Raw genomic sequence first — 19,369 nt, 5'->3', positions numbered from 1 at the left:
GATCTAATAATATTCAGGCTATGGAGACATCAAGTAGAAAGAAGCTTAAAGCCCTTTTTATTTCACAGTAAAACTGTCAGTAAATAACTGGATTGTCTTGAGACTGAGAAAATGGGGATTTATCTTCCCGAACATGAAAAGTGTGCTTATTTTTTTTTTTTTTTATCAGCTTCAAAAAGCCCCAGCAACCTTGATTTTCCTTCCACACCGTTCGCAGCAGCTCTGCCAAGCCCCAAAACCACACAAATCAAGAGACAGGCTCTAAAGATATTTTTAATTAAATTAATTCCTTTTCCTTCCTTCCCTATTTCTCCCCCCGTCCCCTCCTCCATCCTCGCTTTCTCTCTCCCTGTGTCCCCGGCTAATGACTTCTAAGCGCTGTGACATTTCAGCGCTGGCTGTCACTAACACCACACCTCCGTGCTGGTTATAAATTGGGCACGGAGACATAAAATTCCCCGCAGAAGGTCCCCGTTTGACGGTATTCTCGGCGGTAAACCTCCAATAGCTCCCTGTTTTCTTTAATAACGCTAATAGGCATAGATTAATTAAACTGTTATATTACTTCCTTCTTTCCACCAGCACCAGTTAGAAATCTTATTACCTGCTCCTCTCCGCCTGCCTTTTCCCCAAGGTGGTTACGTTCCAGCCAGTTCCCAAGGTTTTTTCTCGGCGGCTGCAGCGCAAGGTGAAACTACAGGCGCCGTCTCGGCCCGGCCGGATCCTGCCCTCGGCCCCGGGCTGCGGCCCCCGGCGGGTGCGAAGCGGCCCGCTGCTGCGGGAAGCGGGAGCGCGGCGGCGAGCAGGGCGGCGTAGCGCGTCCCGGCTCGCGTGGATGGCGCCGCGGAAATGCTGTTGCACATCTGGCCACCGTCGCACATCTGGCCGCGGCGTTGCTGAATTGCTCCGCGGTTGCGTTTTCCGGACCGCGGGAACGTGCCGGTGCTGGCGGGGTGGAGGCGGGGGGAGACGAGGGGGTGACACGGAGGGGGGGGGGACATGTCCCGGCAGCAGGGGGGAGGTTTTGCCGGTGTGCCGTAGCGGAGGCGGGGGGCCGGCCGGGAGGGGGACCGCACGGCGATGCTTTCACGCAAAATGCCGTGTTGCCATCTGAAATCCGCTCCAGAGCTTCCTGCTCTAATTAAATTTGTCACCATCGTTACTATGATGCCTGCCGTTCCTCCGGTGCTTTTTGTTCTCGGCAGCCCCGAAGGTGGCAGGAGCCGGGGCAGAGTCGCGGCTGCTGCCCGGTTCCTCGGCGGGAGCTGTTTTCCGAGCGGGAACGGGGGCCCCCGCCGCCTCGGGGCCCTTCTTGCGCCGAGACGTCCCCGGGCTGAACGTTCATCCCGGCGCCTGAGGCTGCACGGGGCAGAGCGCCGGCGGGAGCGACCGTGGTCCGAACCCCTTCCGAGGCGGGGAGGGCAAATTAGGCCTTAATGCACATATATCTCGGACCAAAACCCGATAAGGGGACTCGCCGATGTTAATTTACCCGAGTTATTTACTATACTGATTGCTGAAGGTACTCTGATTAGCGCGCGAAATATTTCTATACCTTCGGTCTGATTAACCCATATCTGCAAAATAAATATTTGTCTCATTACAGTTACGCGCTCGTGCAATCAAAGACCCTATCGTGGCGGAAAAGGGGGAGCGTATCCGTGCGGGAAAGGCAGGGAACGGCGCCGCGAAGGAGAAGAGAGGAGTCTGGTCGCGGCCGCGCAGGAGAGCCAAGTCGAGAGGTTGTTTTATGCCCGGCGGGTGCCGGCGCGGAGAGGGAAGTGTCCCGGCCGCGGCTCGTCGCCAGCCTGGCCGCGCCGCGCCGCCGAGCCGCTCCGAGCGCCGCTTGCGAAGGAGCCGGAGTCGTTTGTCTCCGAAGGGCAGGGGGGAGCGGGGAGGAAAGATGAAGGCAGCCCTGTTGCTAAGGAAATCTGCTCTTTGTACGGCCGTACATTTAGGTGATGCTAATGAAAGGCCGTAGAGTAGCGCGGCGCGGGTGTCAGCGCCGGGCGCTCCTGGATATTTGATTAGCAATGCTTTGGCTTTGCCTCCTCCGACAGCAACACCTCGGCGCGTGGCCGTTGCGAAAATAAAGTGCCCCTTCCCCTCCCGACGGCGCACGCACGCAGCGAAAGGAAAAGCCTTGCCACAATTAGACGCGCCGTAACGAACGTGTGGGTTTTTTTTTCCTGGAGAGGAGGAGAGCAAACACGGGATGAGAACGCAAATAGGCGCATCGCTGCGTGCGCTGCTGGAGGGTACCCAGCCGGCTGGCCCCGGCGCCCCGGCCGCGTCCCGCTCCGTGGCTGGTGGCCCGCGTCTCCTTTTTCTTTGCACAGAGCGCGACGCGGGCTCCCTTCGTCGCCGTTCGCTCGCGCTCCCTGGGGGAATCCGGCATCGCGGGAGCCGCCGGGCCGTCCTGCCTCCCGCCCTTGGGCAACGTCCGCGGGGCGACGACGGCAGCCTGCAGCGGCGATATGGGCAAAGCACTTAGTCACGTTAAACCGTTCGCCCGGCCGCTCGCCTCCCTTGAGGTGGTTCCTGTTTCGCCTCCGCCCGGCACGTCGCGGAGCGGTCCCGGTCCTGCGGCCGCGAGCCGGCGTCCCGCAGGGCTCTGCCGCGGCGAGCGCCTGGGACGGCCGCCGCTCGCTCCCGGCTCGATGTTTGGTGCCCCCGCTGCAGCCCGGCTCGGCTTGCAACCCGCTGCCTCGTCCGCTGGGCATCGCGCGAGTCCGCCCTCGCCCGTCACCCTCCCGTCTTGCCCTGCCTCCTCGCTCCTGCACGCTGCCCGCCTGCCTGGCGCTGCCCGTTTTCCACCCGCTTTTTGTTTCGGCGCGGTTAAAGGAAGGAGGAGGGTTTCGGCGTGAATCGTCTGCCCGCTTGCAAGCTGCAGGCCTGGCACGGGAAGCCCCGGCAGCGCCCGGCGGGTCGGACGGGCGCTCAGCAGCCGTCGCCTCTGCCGGAGCCGCGCGGGCGGTTTGCGTCGGGGAGAAGCGGCCTTGCAGCGCGGGGGGACCGCGGGCTGCGCGCCCGCAGCTGCAGCGCCGCGGGGGCACGGCTGGGAGCGAGCCCTCCGCCGGGATAACGTGCTGCGGGCATAAAAGGAGATGTGCAGAGGGAACATTTCCCCCCCCGGAAGCTGCCGAGGAACTTGCATTTCGCTGCTGGCGATCTGCTTCGAGCTGGGTTTCCGTCGCGGGGCGCAGGCGGCCGAGCAGTCCCGCCGAGCCGAAGCGGGTTAGTTCTTTCCTGGCTTTGCTGGGGAAAAGCAACGCGCTCTCAGTGCAAACCTCCCCGAAACGCAGGGCGCGGGTATTTTGTGTCAGCCCTCAACCGCTCTGGGGAGAGCAGCTAAGGAGACCGCTCCAGGAGATGCCCTGAGTTTTGTTTCCCGACGAATCTGTGGGGCGTTAGGTAGAGGACCGCGATGCCGCCCGTCTCCCCGAGCCGGCCACAGCCTTCCTGACCCGGGGAGAGAGGCTGAGAAAGCATTTCTGCAAGACGAGATTTGAGAGGGATGTGTGTAGCAGAGCACAAAACGCAAAAGCCATGTTGAAACTTTGCATTTAGATGTCTGTAGCAGCAAACCGGGCAGCTCTCCATAAGGACCAGTAGATTTCTTGCCTCACAGCGTTTGCTTAGAAAGTATTCATAAATATACCAGCCACTACTAACCGTCCTTTTCTGCTGGGAATTGCCATTAGCAGCTAAATTCAGCGTTTTACATATAAAAAGCACTGAGATTTAATTCTGTGCGATGCTTTCTTCAAAGTCCTTGTAAAGAGACGACTCCAGTCGGGATGTCGGCTAAGAGCTGAAGTGAGGTGTTGGAGAATGAAGGTTGTAATGCAGTTCAGCACCCTCCCTCAGCGCGCAGTGACCACGTGTAGAGCAGTCAAGGCGAGAGGCCGTGAGCGGATGGAGCGTTTGCCATCAAGACGGAAACATCAGAAATGGGAGTTGCTGCAAATTGAAGTAGTCTCCATTGAGCGTGCATGAACGGCGCTCTCCCAAAGGCCAAAAATGGACAGATTTCCATGGACGCAGCAAGAAGCACATCCCTGACACTAATTATCCCCTGCCACATTTTGCATCCCTGCTGCAGAGCAGAGGGTGCGAGAGTTGCTCAGCAGTCTTGAACGCGGAGAGAGATTTCTGTTTCCTCGGCTGCTTTCTCAGCAGTACCTGGACTTTCCCAGCTGCAATTACGCCCATGCAAAAAATGAGTCTGGAGCAAATGTCCCCATGGAGTTGCTATTTTGGAAGAGAGATGCAGTCTCATGCCCTGGTCTGCCAAACAGTTTCCAAGCACTGGGAGTTAGGATGGGATTTCAGTGGAAGCACATTATCCCGTTTCTCCCTCTTCTAGCACGTTTCTCCCTTTGAAGCAGCACATCACAGGCAGGGTAGCGGACCAGATGGACCGCGGGTCTCCTCCAGCCCGGCGGCTCCCGCGGTCTCCGGAGGGGCCAAGCCCAGAGGGACGCGGTGGCCGGGGCTCTGTGGGGAGCGTGTTTCTGGAAGGGAGCCCGTCCTTGTGCTGCTGCTACGGCTCCAGCGTCGGTGGCAGGAGCAGGAAGGAGCGGGAGCAGAAGGTGGCCATGGAGCCGAAGGGCAGCACGAAGCGCCGTCCGGGCTGCAAACGGAGAGGGAAAGGGCTGGAAAGGACACGAACCAGCTGGTCCTCTTTGGCTTTGGTCTCTGAAGGAGAGGGGTGCTGGCCGTCGAGCAGGGTGGGGAAAGGAGGGAGAGGTGACTCCAAAATGTTGGTGTTTCCATGAAGATGCAGTTACCTGGGGACAGGGAGGAGGAGGGAACGTCCCTGGAAAAGGCAGGGGAAGAGCTGGAACGAAAAGTCCCGCTTGTGCAGAAATCGCCGGCCTGCTTAGGAGCACAATGCTGTTTGCTTTGGAGCCGGCGCGTTGGTTGTTTGCTGTACGTTACCGGTTACGTGCAGAGCAGAAGGTGGTTTGTGAGCTTGTTGCTTCGGGACCAAAAAAAAAAAAAAAAAAGGAAAAGCTGGTTTTCCTGGAGGCCTGTGCGGTGGAGACGCCTCTGGAAGAGAGCGGAGAGCTCCTGGAGCTGCGGGGTGGAGGTGCATCATCCCAACCCCTGGGACACCCCGGGACCTTTAACCAGAGGCTCTGGCCACGGCGCGGCTGAGGTTTCGGCTTCCCGACCGCCGGGAGCTTGGCGCTGGGGAGAGCGAAAGAAGAAGAGGATCACAGGATCCATTCTGCAGCGCGGAGGAAGGCGCGGGGATGGGGTTTGGGTGTTGCAAACCCACCCCTTCCCCTGGCCGGCCGGGAGAGGGGCCGTGCCCTCCCGGACCGCGGGACGCGGGGCGCGCGGGTGGAGGCGGCTCCCGCAAGCCCTTCCTCCCGCAAACTTTCCCGCGCTCTTCCCTCCATGAGCCCTTGGGTGATTCCAGCTCGCAGAAGCCTTATACGCACCGTCGGACCGGCTCTAATTTTTATCCCGGAGGCAAAAATCGCTGGAAATAATGCTTCATCACTCTGAAGGTCCTGACACCACCCTTAACCACCACATCACGAACCTCCTGTCGCAATTGTGATCTGCGTATGTGTCAAATCTTGCCTCGCAGATAAAAGCTGCTCCGCAGGCACCTTTTGTACTAAAATATGGAGCCTTTAAAATGTGAAAGAAACAACAAAATGTAGGACGCCACACAAAGCTGACCCACTGGGGACTCGGGGAAAAAAAAAAAAAAACCCGCAAGAAGGAGGGCTTGACACACAAAAATTGTTTTGTTAACAAAGCATCATTGTTCCGTTCTGAATCGGTTTGACTGGAGTGGTAGAAACACCCCATCTGGAGACAGATGGAGAGTTTTCTGGCTAGAGAGGCGGCGGGAGGAGGGAAGGCTGACAGCCCGGCAGATAGCATTGTCTGCTGCTACCTTGGCAATGGAGCGGAGAAAGGGCGGGCGGCCCGCCGGGCGGCCCCTCCTGACACCCGCCGCCGCGCCGGCCCCGGCCGCTTCCCGCCGGCTCCCGGCCCCGGGGCTCGCCGGAAGCCTGCGCCCGCGTTGGTGCTCCCACCTTGCACGCTGCTGCCTGCACTCTCTGCCGGGCTGGCGGGGTGCGTGGGGTGTCACCGGGGGCCGGCGCGGCGTTCTGGGCTGCAAGGCGATGTTCTGGGCTGCAAGGCGGTGTTCTGGGCTGCAACGCGGTGTTCCGGGCTGCAAGGCGGTGTTCTGGGCTGCAAGGCGGTGTTCTGGGCTGCAACACAGCGTTCCGGGCAGCAACGCGGTGTTCCGGGCTGCAACGCGGTGTTCCGGGCTGCAACGCAGTGTTCTGGGCTGCAACGTGGTGTTCTGGGCTGCAACGCGGTGTTCTGGGCTGCAACACAGCGTTCCGGGCTGCAACGCGGTGTTCCGGGCTGCAACGCGGTGTTCCGGGCTGCAACGTGGTGTTCTGGGCTGCAACGCGGTGTTCTGGGCTGCAAGGCGGTGTTCTGGGCTGCAACGCGGTGTTCTGGGCTGCAAGGCGGTGTTCTGGGCTGCAACGCGGTGTTCTGGGCTGCAACACAGCGTTCCGGGCTGCAACGCGGTGTTCTGGGCTGCAACGCGGTGTTCCGGGCTGCAACGCGGTGTTCTGGGCTGCAACGCGGTGTTCCGGGCTGCAACGTGGTGTTCTGGTCTGCAACGCGGTGTTCTGGGCTGCAACACAGCGTTCCGGGCTGCAACGCGGTGTTCCGGGCTGCAACGCGGTGTTCCGGGCTGCAACGTGGTGTTCTGGGCTGCAACGCGGTGTTCTGGGCTGCAAGGCGGTGTTCTGGGCTGCAACGCGGTGTTCTGGGCTGCAAGGCGGTGTTCTGGGCTGCAACGCGGTGTTCTGGGCTGCAACACAGCGTTCCGGGCTGCAAGGCGGTGTTCTGGGCTGCAACGCGGTGTTCCGGGCTGCAAGGCAGTGTTCCGGGCTGCAAGGCGGTGTTCTGGGCTGCAACGCGGTGTTCCGGGCTGCAAGGCGGTGTTCCGGGCTGCAAGGCGGTGTTCCGGGCTGCAAGGTGGCATTTTTGGCTGAAACGCAGCATTTTGGGCTGCAAGGCGGTGTTCCGGGCTGCAAGGTGGCATTTTTGGCTGCAACGCAGCATTTTGGGCTGCAAGGCGGTGTTTCGGGCTGCAGCGCGGTGTTCCAGGCTGCAAGGCGGTGTTCCGGGCTGCATCGTGGTGTTCCGGGCTGCAAGGTGGCATTTTTGGCTGCAACGCAGCATTTTGGGCTGCAATGCAGTGTTTCAGGCTGCAGCGCGGTGTTCCGGGCTGCAAGGTGGCGTTCTGGGATGCAACGCAGCGTTTTGGGCTGCAGTGTGGTGTTCCGGGCTGCAATACAGTGTTCCGGGCTGCAACGCGGCGTTCCGGGCTGCAACACAGTGTTCTGGGTTGCAGCGTGGCGTTCCGGGCTGCAATGTGGCGTTCCGGGTTGCAACGTGGCGTTCCAGGCTGCAACGTGGCGTTCCGGGCTGCAGCGTGGTGTTCTGGGCTACAACATGGTGTTACGGGCTGCAATGCTGCATTCCGGTCTGCAACGCAGCGTTTCGGGCTGCAACGCAGCGTTTTGGCCTGCAGTGCAGCGTTTTGGGCATTACCTCTCGAGGGCTGGCCCTGGTGCACGCTGCGTCGGTGGAGCCCGGCGCGGTGACGCGGCGCTGCATCCTTCGCGCGCTGCGTCAGGGCTCGCTTTGGTGTGATTTTAGCTGGGGAACCGGGGGATGGAGGTGGGAACGGCTTCGCAAGTTGAGCATCAGCCGGCTTCCACCGTAGGCTGGGGAGCGCTCGCTCCAGCTCTCGCTCAGTGCGTCGGTCTTGCCCCAACTTTTGGGAGAGCAGGATTTAGGCCGCTGGAGGATGCCAGGTGGAAGCCAGCACGTGTAGAGGTGCAGGCAGTAAAACTGGTGACAGCAGAAAGAATTAATGCTATGCCTAAGCAAACAGGGAGGGGGCTTTGGCGAGGCGCTCGGCTGACCCGGGAGGCAGGGTCTGGAGGAAGCCTGAGGACCACCGCTTTGAAATCACCCTGGCCACCTAGTTGAGGTTGGAAATGAGTGAGGGAAAATCTGTGCTCGAACGCCTGGGGTCTCTTAGCTACAGCACACGCTAAACATGAGCTGGTTTATGGCAGCAGGCTGTGCTGGCACGGTGTCTGCTCTCCTTGCGGATGGCTCACCAGCAGCCCCTGCTCCCTCTGCTGCCTTCCTTCCCTGCCTGATGGGAACTCCACGATGGGTTTCGCTCCTGCCAGTGCTTTGAGGGATCGTATCCTGCCCACCATGTCTGAATTCCTGATTACTTGCTAATTGCTTGACACACTCTACTTGCAATGCAAGAGACAGGCTCACGTCATCCTCTGTGGTTTGCCAGGGGAGAGTGTGAACCTCTTTTTGACTCGCCTTGAAATAGATGAAAAAGAATAGAGCTTGATATGATTAATGTGAAAACTTCAGCTCGGTTTCCTGCCTGGGTGTCTGGGCCTCGGTCCCCTTAGCATCGCTGTGCCTTGTTTTTCGAAGGCTGGGCGCACGCGGAGGGCGCTGGGGACGTTTCGGGTATTTTCACCTGGCCACAGAAGGATTCAGGTGGTTGCCTCGCGGCACGGCCCCGGTCATACCTGCGGGGCTCCCGTTCAGACCGCTGCGTCTGCACGGTGGAAGTCTGCTCAGATGCTCCGCGGCTTTTCCCGGAGCCGAGATGGACGTGCTGGCTCGCCGCCCGCCCCGGGGCCTTCCTCCTCCGCACCCTCGGGCGCCTTCCCTGCCCGTCCGCCCTCTCCCGCTCACGCAGAGGGGATCACGACTTCAAAACTGCCCAGCAAAAAAAAAAAAGGAAAAAAAAAAGGAGAGCGCCGTAAAGCAAAAGGCGATCTCGGGTTTTTGAGCCTCGGCGCTGCGAGCGTGTTGCAGACGGCGCGCGCGGATCGCTGCGTCCGCCGGGCAGCTGCGGGGTGACGCACGGCTCCGGGGAGGAGAGGCGAAAAGGGATGCTGAGTGCGGCCCGAAATGCCTTAAATAGGTCGGAGGTGTTTTCCTGAGCTCTTCCGGAAAGCGGCGTGGAAGTCTTAGCGGGAACGAGACCCGGACCTGCCAACACCGGGAGGGGCGGGCAGCGGGTCCACGCAGGGCGTCCATCCCCACCTCCCGCACCGGCAATCGCTCCACGCCGGGCACGAGCCCCGAAAACGGCTCGGCGCCGGCCCCGGGTCTCCTGGCGGCTGGCCGCGTGGTCCCGGGCAGGTCGTTTCCCATCTTTCACCTCGTTTTCCCCGGTACAAAACGGGGATAACATCAGTGAGCTCGCTCTGCGGGGCAGCGGCGGGGCGGCGAGGGAATCGTTGGGTAAAAGGTGTCGGGATAAGCGCAGAGCGGGTTAACGTGCAGCGGCTCGGCGGCGCGGGGCTGGCGCCCGTCGCCGCTGCGGGAGCGCTAGGAGCGATGCGACCGGCCGAGGCTCCCGAGCCGAGACCCGGGGCCGTTACGGCGGAAGAGCTTTGCCTCTCGGATCGGTTCCTCCCCGTTTTCCGGCGTGTGCGCGTCCGTGCCCGCACGGAAAAGCCCCGCTTTGTTTTTCCGAGTGGGGTCATCCTTTGGGAAGGGTCTAGAAATAGCAAGTCCAGGCCAAGCTTTGTCATGCTCAAAAATGGAGAGGGTGGTTTGCCGGCGGCGGGCGCTCCGGGCGTTCCTCGGCGAGGGGCCGATCCGACGGAGCGCCGACCTCCGGACGCGGTGCCGAGAGCGCTCGGGGTCTCCTGGGCTGCTCCCCGCTCCGCGCGGCCCCGACGTTTGGAGATGGCACCTCCTCTACACGGCCCGGCCAGCCCTTCCAGCGTCGCTGTGACGTGGCAGCGGGGCCAGCATGCCCGTAACCGCTCTCCCTTTGCCCGGGAGCCGTGCGCGGGCTTGGGGCTCGGCGTGCCTCTGCCGCGGGCAGCGGCGACGGCGTGGTCCCGCGCGGTCGGAGCCCTGTTGCTTGTTTAGGTGGGGTTTTTTGGGGTTTTTTTGGGCGTATTTTTTTCTGCCAAGTGCCACCGGGGATGAGACATGGAGAGCGCAGATGTGCGTCCCCAGCGTAATGCAGCGAGGTTCCTGATTTAAGGACTGTGATTAACCTCTTTCCGACGGTTGCTAACCAGGTGCAAAATCGTAACGGGATGAGGAGAAAGCGCAGTGAAAACAGCCAGTTTTCCTCCGTCACCTGGAAACGCGTATGGATGCCATTTTCTGTCTAGAAATCTGGCACGGAGCAGGTTTTTGATTCGTGAAAAGGGAGCTGGGACGGCCAGGCTGTACCAGCGCTGCCCCGAAGGTCTGCTCCCAGAGCAGGGCTCCTCCTGTGACGCTAACGAGAAACGAGGCGGAAAATCCTCCTGGATTTGCTGCCTTCTTTTGCATGAATCTTACTTGGAAAAGCCTCATTGTGCAAAGCCCCGATGGGCAAAGCCCGTGGCGTCATTGCTGCGCGGGAGCCGAGGCGCACCGGGTCCGTTACCCGCCTCTGCCACCACGCGCATGGATTTGGCTTGGCCAGGTGTTTGTGGCCACCATGCTGCTGCATTTGGACCTTGTTCTTTCAGAAGCTGGACACCAAGAAGAGAAAAGTGGTCATGGTTTTCCGTGGTTAAGCATGAAAAGTGAGGGGCGCTGTGGCTTGTGTTGTATCATCAAGGTTTAAACCGGGGGCTGCCAGACTTCCTAATTTCAGGAGATCTGGCATCTGTATAAATCAGGGCACAGTCAGAGCTTGTGTTGCTTGCTAGGCCTTCGGCTCCTCTGCCAAGGACAACTGCAGCCTTCTCAGCTCTGTCTTTTGTGTGTCTCAGTTGCAAGTGCCATATTTCACCTCTTCCCCCAAATACCGCTCTGGCATCATGTTCGTTTTTAGATCATCTTCAAAGTTGCCTACCAGCAAAAATGGTGATATTTCTCCCCAGAAACGTAACTGTGTGTATGCCTGCATGTGTGACACGCTGCCCTGTTCAAGGGCAATGTCTCACCAGCCTTCAGAGCTGGAGTCAGCAGCTGTGCGTGCTTGGAAAGGTCAGGAGCATCTTTCACCGTATCCATCATCAGTCCAAGCTGAGAGTCCAACCTGCACAACTCCTCAAATCACCGCTGGTCTGCGGAGCGATTCCTGCCGTGTGGTCCGAGCGCAGCCTCCGGTTCCACCTCCCTTGACTGCTGGTGGCCAGAAGGACCCCGTGTGCTGGACCTTGCGTGTTGTCCCTAAGAGATGAGCACGGCCGTCAGGCCAGAGCCCCGCGCAGCGTTGTGCGCTTCCGCCGAGGGGTAGGGTTGTCCCCCAGAGAACCGAGGCCGTGGAGAAGGAGAAGGCGGAGGCTGGACACAGGTGATGTTCTCCCAGCCCCTCGTTGGGAAGAGAAAGTGGGCCAGGGTAGAGGGAAACTGCCCAAGTGGGCAAGTATATGGGCTTGGAAAATGTGAGGAGACAGAAAAATTTATTAAAAACAATTAATAGCTGCTACAACCAAGGATTTAAACTGAAACCAAAGCCTTAGGGAGAGAGGAAATGAAGTGGCTTAAGATTGTTATTTTATTGCTTAATATTTTTTTAAAATATGATATGCTAAATGCAAATAAGCATTCTTACCGAGCAGGAGAGGGAGGGAATGGAAGACATGCCGGGAAAAGTGAGTGGGATCTAGGTTTTGCATCGTTCGCTGAATTACTGGCAGGTCTTTTGTAACATCTGTTAAAAATAAAACAAACATTCATTTCCATTTCTTGCTGCCTGAGATGGCTTCTGCAAAAAAATTTCAACCTGTCCAGGAATTTGTCTTGAAAGTTGCCCTCCCTCTCCTCACGCCTCCTCTTCTCCAGGGGAGATTTCCTTCCTGCACTTCCCAGGGGCTCCATTAGCCCCACTTTAAAGCCTTTTTACTTTGCTCTAAACTCTCCGTCGAAGTAAAAGGAATTCTAATAAACCACTGGGAAGATGCTGCTATTCACTCTTTCCATGGAAACCCGGCGCTGCCTCGGAGCGGAGCTCCTCTCCACGAAGCCCGGGTCACGGCGGGAGGAGACCGAGGAGGAACGGAGAGATGGTTTCCATTATAAGAGACCTTTTGAGAGAAATAATCACCGCTCTCCCACCACGGAAACCTTCTCGGCGCAGGGGGCCTCGGCGCCTTGAGGGAGCGCGGCCGGGATCGGAGGGCGTTGTACCCTTAAACTAAGGCGGCCGCCCCGTTCCCGCGTAGGGACGTAAATCAGCGGCGGTTCGAGGCCGGAAAAGCTGTTTGTGCTGGGCCTGGCTCGCGCGGCAGGAGAAGAGAGGTCCGTGGAGTTAAGCGCGATGGCAGCAGGACCTGAAGCGCCCGTGATATCACGAAGCCCTGGCTTGCTCGCCGGCGCGGTCGTTGCAAGGCACCGCGCTGCAGGAGGAAGGATTTCTTTAAAACACGAGGAAGCTACTTAGGGAGAGCGCGAAGGGCAAAATTTGGCCATGGAAACCCGTAGGATCCGCTCGGAGCCTGCGTTCGGCGCTGGGGTAGACCTGGAGAAGGCCTGAAGGTTCCCGGCAGAGGCCGAGCGAGGCGCGGACGGCGCGGCCCCGTCGCGAGGTGTCGTTTGGGCCAAGAGACGAGAGAAATCCAGCTGGGCTCCTCCAGAGCGGATCTGGATGGAAACGTTGCCAGCTGGAGGGATGAACGGAAGAGGAATGAGGAAGAGACGGCTCAGATTGTGGAGAGCAACGAAACGGATCCGGCGTAGGAGCCGTGGGAAGTCCCGGGAGACGCCGCGAAGAGCCGGGCCAGCGGAGCACAGCAGGGGCAGGCGGAAAGGGAGGAGGGTGGAGAAAGGCTCATTTTTCTCCGCGCAGAGGAGGAGAAGGAAGCCTTATCTTTGTAGGTCGCAGCGGCGAGACGCTGCCAGAGCTGGAGCGGCTTCGTTTCGGCGGCTCCAGCGATGACATTGCCATGAGTCATTATTTCTGGCCCCCGGGGGGGGGGGGTGTTGCTTCAAGGGAGGCCCGCGACTCTTATTGGCACGGTGAACCCTGCCCTCGGGCCAGGAGAGGCTTTTGGAGACGGTTTGAGCTGGGCTTGTGGTGGCTCCGGGGGATGTTTGCTTGCTCGGAGGAGCCCTCGCCGTTCGAGCCGTGCCCGGGCTTCGCTCGAGGCGCGTGGGTGCTCCTTGCACCGCGTTTTGTAAGGACAAAACTCTCTTTATCTTCTGCGCACCCGCGCGGCGGCGTCCTCCAGGAGCTCGGGGGGATTTAAGCCGTGCAGCGGTTGCTCCGGGGAGCGTCGGCCTCCCCGTCCGGCTGGCGTCCAGACCGAGCTCCCCTTGGCGGAGTCGGATGAAATGTGCCGTGAAAACAGAGACTCTTCTAGTACCGTGTCCTGTAAAGTGCTGAGAAATCATGAAATCAGCCTTTGCGAAACCATAAATCACAGTTGCAGAACTACGAAGCCGCCGGAAAAATCAGGGCCTTTGAAAACCGAAGCATTTGGCAGCAATTTAATTTGCATATTGGGCTTTTGAGGGCTTATGGTTTCACTCTCCCTGCCACGGTGAGGTCAGGGTTGCTCGAAAAAAGACTGAGATTCTCATGAAATCACATGAGTCCTGGAGCCGGGGGTTTAAACCAGAGAATGAGAGAGCTGTGAAATTACTGGAGTGGACAGGATGGCTATATTTATGGGATTGCGGTGTAAAAATTTCACACCCTTTAGTCTCAGGTCCAGAAGAACAGCTAGGGGGTGATGTCCTCTCGGGCCACCTCACCTCGGCTTTATGGAGGCCACAGCACCGGGCTGTGTCCCAGCCCTGGTGCCAGATGGCAGAGGACCTTCGCCCTGGGAGGGTCAGGAAGGGATCTGTGGTTGTGCAGGATGAATCCCGGGAGCGCGGCGAGATTCCAGCTCATTTTAGGGTCCTGCAGAGCGGCACTTGTCACCTCCTAGGTGGCTGCAGCGATTTGAGAGTATATTAAATGTAAAGCAGCCCCTGGGGGTTTGGGGCTGGGAGTGGTCTTAGAGGGTGGGGTGGGAACAGAGCCCTGGAACAGGTTGCCCGGAGAAGTTGTGGAGTCTCCATCCTCGGAGACATTCGAAGGCCAGCTGGACAGGGTCCTGGGCAAGGTGCCCTAGGTGACCCTGCTTGGGCAGGGGGTTGGACTAGATGATCTCCAGAGGTCCCTTCCAGCCTCAACCGTCCTGTGAGTCTGCGAAACAACTAGGGGAAGAGTAGGGATGCCAAGGAAGGCAGGGATGGGGCGACACGAGACCAAGCGGTCTACTCCGTCACGTCCTTTCAGGAGGTTTGGCCAGTTGAGCATTTGGAGTCCCCAGGATCTCAAGTAATTAAGCGGGACGAGCGAGCGCCCGGTTGCCCTGCCCCAGCGTCCGCGAGCCAGCGCCGCGCCGCGCCGAGCGGCGGCACCTTGGAAGGGGGTCGAATGCCCTCGAGCCCCGCTAGGTGGGACTCCACAACTCGCTGCCGGGCGGCGTTATCGAGGGGCACCGCTGGAGCCCAGCGGGAGGAATAGCAAAATCGGAGTCACGCGCGGAGGGATGGAGGGCTGCGGATTGCCATCCCGCGGGAGGGACGCGGGGAGCCGGGGGCAGGACACCCACCGTCCCAGCCCACCGGCGGCACTGCTCCCGGTGGGGCAAGGCGAGCGCTGGCGGAGCCGCTGGCCGGGGAGTCGCGGCGTCGCCGTCCCTCCTCGCCCGCTGCATTTTCCCCGGGGAGAGCGGCGCGGGCGGCCGAGGAAGAAGGTTGCTCTTTGCTACGAGCTTCCCCCTCCCACCAAAAACACCCCCGGCCCCAAAACCCACCGGCGCGGGGAGAGGAGCCGCGTCGAGAGCCCGGCAGACGCGTGCGCGCGCCGGGGCCGCTCTGCGCCGCGGCTGCAGCCGGCTGCGCGGCGCCCAGAGCTGCAGGTGCGACCTGCTGCCCGGCCTCGGGCCGCGCGCCTCTGCTCCCGCCGGCCCCCGGCGCCCTTTGAAGCCGAGCCCCGAGGTCTTCGGGGTCCGTTGGACGTGCGTGTTGGGTGGGTGGTGTTTAATCTGGTGGCATGAGGCTGGAAAAAGCGGGGGGGGGGGGGAAATCCCAACTATGAAGAAGCAGCCGGCAGCCTCCTCCTTTTCTCTCTCCCCCACTCCGGAGGATTAAGCTTACCGAAAAAAAAAAAAAAAACCCAAAAAATGTCTGCAGCTTTCTGTTGACCCTGCAGGATGGCATTTCTGCGCTCTGTGTGCTGCCTCTGCTGATTGCTATTCCTGGCACAAACACACACGCGCGCGCACGCACACACGCGCGCACGGACCCGGCGCAGATCACACGGGCACGGCGAGCCGGCTGCCCGCTCCGGGGCGGCGGGGGGGGGGAGGGAAAAAAAAAAAAAAAAGGAAAAATAATTAAAAAAAAAAAAAAGACCCAAACAAACCGAGCCGCGCCGGCGCTGCCCCTGGGCGTCCCTGGCCACCCTGCCCGCCACCCCGGCGTCTGGGCGCGAGCGCGGCCGCTCGCCCTCTCCTCCAGCCCACCTCTCACCTCGTCCCTAGCTCCACCGAGCACTTTCTGCTGCCTGCCGTAGCAGCCTGCAGCCAGAGCCCTACACCACTCCTACCGCTGGCATTACATTTTCAGGCTGGATGCTATAGGGCCGTTTCTAATTACCTTATATCCCCTAGTGGTCTATGAATAATGGTTAGTGAAGGAGCTCGGAAGGGCTGCTGAGAAAGGGAAGCAAAAAAAAAAAAAAAAAAGGGAGAAAAAAAGAATTGTGCTATTTCTCACGTTTTTTTTTCTAAGGATCTAATCTGGCTACTGTGTTCTGGAAGAGGAGGAGAGAGAGGCAGCAGGAGAGAGAGAGAGAGGCGAGCAAGAAACATCGCAGGTATTGTTGCAAGCTCTATCTTTGTGCTTTTTGCCTTTTCCTTCTCTTTTTATTTACGCTGCAGCAGAATTTGGAGGTGGGGGGGGGAGAGTATGCACGGAGCTTTTTCCGGATTTATTTTTCTCCCGTGCAACTCGTGTGCCGTTGCGAAGGAATCAATGCACAGTGCTGGCGTCGCAGAGTTTGTGGGGGGTGCGTGTGTGCGTGTGTGTGTGTGCGTGTGTGTGTGTGCGTGTGTCCTGTTTGCAGCCACTGGAGAGGAGGGGGTAGTTTTGCATTTCTGGAAGTAATAAAGAAATTTGCAGCCGGTCCAGAAATCCTACTGACTTGCCGATTGATGAGTATCTGAACAAAGATACCGCTGAGACTTGGAATATTTATGTATTTGTGTGTGTAAGAGATTGATTCGTTTTGCTTGTCCTGACTTCTACTTTTCTGAAGTTAAAATAATAACGAGCAGGGGGTTGCGAAAGGATCGGCAAATGCAGGCTTTCAAAGGAGGGCTTATTTTAATTTGGGAGTTATTGATGTGCATGTTTTTCTACTTATAAAAGTTGCAGTGTCGCCGCGATTAGGCATCTCGCTGTCCTCGCTGTTGTCTGCACGTGAGAACGCCGACTTGATCTATTTTCTTTCTTCTCTTTGGTGGATCGCAGGCTCACGGGGCAGAAAAAATGGTTCTAGCAGATATGCAAGTAATCACAGGGTTTGCACATCTGGCTGTGCGTTTGGAAAGCCCCTCGGTGGGACTTTCACATACCCTCCTGCTCCCTTTCTCCCACGGCAAATTTATACAGAAATCATCCGCTGACATTAATAAACAAACAAACCAGCCAACAACTGACAAACCCGGGGAGAGGGTTCAGTTTTCCGAACCGGAGCGTATCGGGGGGGGGGGGGGGATGGATGGATGTATGCGCGCTTTTGTTTTAAATAATGAAATGGCAATGATTGAAAACATATGAATAGGATGCAATGCAGCGTGTGCGTGTTGCAGGGGGCGGAGGGAGCGGGGGGAGCTGGAAAACTGCTTAGACGACAGAAGCCGAGCTTGAATGACTGTGTCGCGCATGAAAGCCGAGGGGGTCCGTGCCTCGCTCGGCTCGCCGGGCTCGGTGTGTGCGCACCCGAGCGCGTGCGGGAGGGCGTTCGGTTTGCAAAGGCAACGAAACGGCCTGGCCGGCGCGAAACTCGCCGGCCAAAACCTGCAGGAGAGTACGTGGTTACAGCCCGCCAAACTTTGTCGGCTGGGGCTTTGACGGAGCCGGCTAATTGCCCTGAAAAATAAGAAAATGAAAGGGAAACGCGCCTAGGCGTGTGCGTGCGGCGGGCGAAGAGGTGCAAATCCGGCACGGGAGCCGCAGCAGGTCCTGAATCCTTCCCGGCCATCGGAAAGCACCAGTGATGCTCGTGCTGCTTGATCCAACGGCGGCCGAGGCGTCTCTCGGGTTGCATTTATTTGCGCGGAAATAAAGATGGAGCGGGCGCCCGGGGAGGGGGGGGGGCGATGCCGGGGGGAGGGAGGGCGCTGCGCAGCGGAGCCCGGGCTGCCCTTGGCCTCGCCTCCCGCCTGGCCTCGCTTTTGTGCGCCCTCCTCGGAGGGGGAGCAGCGAGTCGGGGGGCGCTGGGGAGGCGGGCAGAAGCCGCCAGGGCGGAGAGCCCATTTAAATTGGACTTAATGGATTCCCAGGGCAGCTCTTTTAGATGAAAGTCAAAATAAGAGCCAGAGTGAATCTCAGCAGACCTGTCTGTTGCATTAGAGATGCAGCCTTCCTCTCCCTCCCTCCCTTTTTTCTTTAAAAGAGAGGAGGTGGGGGGGGGGGAAAAGTGTTATCCGTGCAGAAGACAGAGTGGAGTTTCTCGTTGCTATAATGAGAGCTCTAATTGAAGAACTTACGGCCTCTTGGGAGAGTCTTTACTGATCGCTGCTTTTGTTATTCATGCCGCGCTCGGCTTGCGTGTTTGGGGGGGGGGGGGCCGGGGCCGGTGCGCGTCTGGCTGCGGGGCGGCCGGGGCGGCGTGCAATGCCGCCCGGAGCGAGCTCGGCGGGTGACGTGCCGTGTCCGAGGAGGGGATGCCGATGCGTGCCTAAATCCCCCGCGGGGTTGAAAAAGCTGCAGTCTGGCTGCACGGCTTTGGTCCGAGCGGGATCCCCCCCCCCCCCCCAGCCCCAGCCCTGGGTGCCGCCGGGACCGATCCTGCCTGGGGTCCAGGGGGGTCCGACCGAGACCTCCGCTGGCACTTCTGGCGCCCCGGGGTCCGCGCCGGCCTCTCGGCCGGGGCGTTGCAACGGGTCCGGGCACGGCAGGAGGCTTCGCCTGGCGAAGCTGCTGGGCGGCAAGTGCTTCTCCTCCTCCTCCCCCCCCGCCGGCCCCGTCCCCCTCCCAGGGACGGGGCGGGGGGACGCCTGGGACGGGAGGAGGCTGCGCCGGCCCGGGCAGAGGCAGGTTTCGCGCGGGGGCCGAGCGCTGCGCCCGGGCGGCTGACCCTGGCAGCGATGCATCGGGAGCCACCGGCGCCGCATCATCGATCCCCTTCCTGCCCTCCTGCTGCGGCGCTGGGTTTCGTCGCCGTCGCCGAGCCGGGGACGGGGCGCCCGGCAGGGCCCAGGAGTCCTGCCGCGGGTCTCCGCGGCGGGACCGTAGCCCCCGATGTGCAGGCCAAGCTGGCCACCTAGGAGGGGGCCTGGAGCTCCTGTTTTGCCCACCCTCGCTGGGGAAAACCCGGATTTGGTGTCCCCCCATCACCCCCGGGGTGCCCGGGTTGAGCAGGGGAAGGACTGCGCCTGCGCCCGGGACACCCGGTCCTGCTGCAGCCTCCTGGGGCGACCGCCTCCGTCGGCGCAGAGCCCGCCGCCGGCCTCAACGCCGCTCTCCCGGGCCGCCGGCGGAGCTGCCGTGGCTCCGGCTGCCTCGGCAGGTTTCCCGCTCCGTTCCTGCCTCGTGCAGGGGCCGGCGGGTCGGCGTCGCCGTGTCCCGGCGCCCCGGGGGGGGGACCTCGCGTGGCCGGGGACGCCGCTCGCCCTCCCCGCCGCCGAGACGGGCCCCGCCGCGCCGCCGTCTCCCGAGGACCCAGCGCCGTTTCACCCAGGCACCTTGATTTTGGGTAGGAAGGACCCGGTCCCGGGGGGGGGGACCGGCTGCCTCGCCGCCTCTCCTGCCTCCCCAGCACGCGGGGAAGGGGGGGGGCGCCGGGAAAGCTGCCTGCGGTTCAAGAACATCTCGCTTGGAGCGAGGAGGAGGGGTTTCCATCTCCGGGTAATTTATTTATCTCTTTATTTATTTATTTTTTGGAGCTAGCCAGGCTCTGCTGTCATTGGAGCAGGATGCTTCCCGCTCCCCCCCCCCCCCCGGCGAGGGATCATTAAAAGCCCCGGGCAGCGGGTATCTCGACGCCCTGTCAATCTCAGCCTTTTACAGCGGCGCTCTCTGAAGCCTGGCACTCGGCTGCACATAAGAAAACAAGTGAGAAGAGGGGGGAGGCGAGAGC

The 19,369-nt window shown here is 60.2% G+C and overlaps 1 protein-coding gene across 3 annotated transcripts in view; it reads left to right on the top strand.

Annotated features, from left to right (window-relative positions):
- The window catches only part of RAI1 (retinoic acid induced 1), a 68,286-nt gene that overhangs the window by 11,978 nt on the left and 36,939 nt on the right, over nucleotides 1–19,369 (top strand). For 2 of the 3 annotated variants that reach the window (XR_011134614.1, XM_068907780.1), the window contains exon 2: nucleotides 15,796–15,880. The exons of the other annotated variant lie outside the window; for it this stretch is intronic. The gene's annotated coding sequence lies outside the window, so the exon portion shown is untranslated. The remainder of the gene's footprint in view (nucleotides 1–15,795; nucleotides 15,881–19,369) is intronic. 3 annotated transcript variants of the gene reach the window in all.

Source organism: Struthio camelus, chromosome 15, assembly GCF_040807025.1.
Source record: "Struthio camelus isolate bStrCam1 chromosome 15, bStrCam1.hap1, whole genome shotgun sequence".
NCBI classification, from domain to species: Eukaryota; Metazoa; Chordata; class Aves; order Struthioniformes; family Struthionidae; genus Struthio; species Struthio camelus.
This window is presented reverse-complemented; position numbering and strand designations above follow the sequence as displayed.